The sequence below is a fragment of the Penaeus vannamei genome, chromosome 18, assembly GCF_042767895.1.
Source record: "Penaeus vannamei isolate JL-2024 chromosome 18, ASM4276789v1, whole genome shotgun sequence".
NCBI classification, from domain to species: domain Eukaryota; kingdom Metazoa; phylum Arthropoda; class Malacostraca; order Decapoda; family Penaeidae; genus Penaeus; species Penaeus vannamei.
The window spans coordinates 858,653-861,152 of record NC_091566.1 but is presented as its reverse complement, the minus strand read 5'-3'; the positions used below and the strand labels follow the sequence as shown (position 1 = coordinate 861,152).

Here is a 2,500-nt window from a genome sequence, read left to right as displayed (position 1 = left end):
CTATCTATATCTATCTCTCTCTCTATCTCTCTCTCTCTCTCTCTCTCTCTCTCTCTCTATATATATATATATATATATATATATATATATATATATATATATATATATATATATATATATATATACACATACATATATATATACAGAGAGAGAGAGAAGGAGAGATGTGGTTCTGCATTTACAAACTTGTGTAACTAAATTCAAACAAAAGTAAAACACAATTATATAAATAGAAAATACCTACAAAACCCATAAACAATAAAAATATATACATTTATAAATCACAAACATATGTAACGTACAAAAATAATGTTAAACTAACCAAAAGTGGGTGTTTATGGTGGTGGTCAATCTTGTGGGTAAATAAAGGCGTTGCTGTGGTAGTGTTACGAATGTATTACAAATTTTCATTATCAGGTAAGAGAGAACCAGGCAATAGTGTCATTAAACAATGAAGTTATAAAGATGTGGTTATGTTTTTTTACAATGACATGTAATGAATAAATGATTGTCAATTGCTGACTGCTATTAGTATTGAACATAACAAGGTTCGTATTGTGACTGTATACTCGTGTGCACGTCTGTGTCGGTGCCTCTGTGCTTATACAATTAGCAGTACTTATACACTGTTCATATAGGGTTCATTTACAGATATTGTTATGTGACTACTTGACTTTTTCTTTCCGAATCTGGCCAAAATCGCACTAACAATAGGACGTTTCAATAATTTTCACAATACCATATCAAAGAGAATGCAAGACATTTGGCTTAGGCAAATCTTTTTGGTTTATATGTGAAAGTAAAGGACCTTCTTTGTACAAAAACCTGTGAGAAAAAAGCGAAGCACACACATAAATATAAATACATGCCGCAGTTCTTCACCATTACACCCTTGTCCTTACCTACGACCGAAGAAGCAAAGGTCAAGAAATGGGTCTCATCCTTCTTGTTCTTCGCACCCCCCCCCCCCCTTTACAAACTATGCCCAACTATGCACCATGGAAGCTGTATAGAGAGAGAGCCTTCACAAGGATTTGATACTAGTAATAGTGACCCTGTCGGCAGACTTGTGACGGTAGGGTACACTGTGGTTCATCTTTTAAACTGCTACATACCCCGTGAGAAGCACCAATGTACCGCAGGTTGGGAACCCTTGGAGAACTTCCCAATACAACTGCTGAAGCGTCATGGGAATGTGGCATTTTCTAGTGCTTGTAGTGAATGATTTGACATGAAAAGTTGAGTCTCAGCTCAGTTTTACCCTTTACACATAAAGCCGTACAAGTGCTAGCTTCGAAGACATCAAGGGCAAAGTCAGCAAAAAAAAAAAAAAAAAAAAAAAAAAAAAAAAAAATTATAATAATAATAATAAATAAATAAATAAATAAATAAATAAGTAAATCAGCCGCTGAGAAAGTGAGTATTCCAAGAGAAGTGGAGGAATACTCTCCGCAAATAGTTCCAGTGGAGCACCTTCTTCGCCCAGCGGCCGCTCCACTTCATAATTGACAATTATTATAATCGATAATTGACCGAGGGCCTTCATTCGACCCAAGCACAAAGCCATCAAGCAACTCAAGGGCTTACAGATTAATGTATTATTATTTTATTTATCTTTTTTATTTGTTCAGTGAAAGAAGAGAATAAGACATACAAGAGGAAAGGAAAATTAAGTTCAGCAAATCAAAGAACAAAGTAAGAACAGAACCCCCCCAAAAAAGCGTGTTTGTTCGTACGTGAAAAGGGCGTGTGTTGCTGCCATCAAGAAGAACCTTGCAGCCGTTAAATGAAATCCGGATACAATAGCTACCGGCGCCATTTCTCGACGCTACAACCGGAATGTGATATGCTCTTTGCGTTTGAGGAATCCGAATAAACGCAACCGAGCCAGACTTACGAAATGGTTCGTGCAAAGTATGTGCACTTGCGACACACGTTATAATCATAGATATTAATTATTATCGTATCCGTTATCTGAATATTTCTTTTATCATTATGTTCAGGCTTACCATTTTCATTTTCTTAAAGAAACTGAAAATAGTCAATTGTCTTAAAGTAACACTAAATTAAGAAGCCGAAATTGTACAAAACGGATATTCAATCGTAATTATGATATATTATCTTTCTTATACTAATTCCTTATATGGAACCAGTTGCGCATTTCCTCAACTGGAAAATAAACATAAGGATAATGCTCAATGCATCTTATACTAATGCCTAGTGCAATGCCAATTTATTGCAAAGAAATACAATCTTGTTTATAACTATTTATTTTATAATTGCAGAATATAACAACCAACAAACGCATGCCGTGTCATTGTATATGGAGAACCTCATGACTTATATTACACATTTGCAAGTACATTAATATAACAGGGAAAAATTAGTGGGAAGCGGACACTGAACACGAAATGGTGGCGGTGTGATGGAAGATGCGGAATGAGAAGAGAAATGATATATTATTCGTGATTTAAGAAGGAGCGTAAAAGGGACAGAGAAT

The 2,500-nt window shown here is 35.2% G+C and overlaps 1 protein-coding gene across 1 annotated transcript in view; it reads right to left on the bottom strand.

Annotated features, from left to right (window-relative positions):
• Positions 1–2,254: 2,254 nt before the first annotated feature.
• LOC113808195 (pupal cuticle protein 27) overlaps positions 2,255–2,500 on the bottom strand; it is a 1,533-nt gene continuing 1,287 nt past the window's right edge. Inside the window, exon 3 of the mRNA XM_027359531.2 lies at positions 2,255–2,500. This exon is cut by the window's right edge and continues 413 nt beyond it. The gene's annotated coding sequence lies outside the window, so the exon portion shown is untranslated.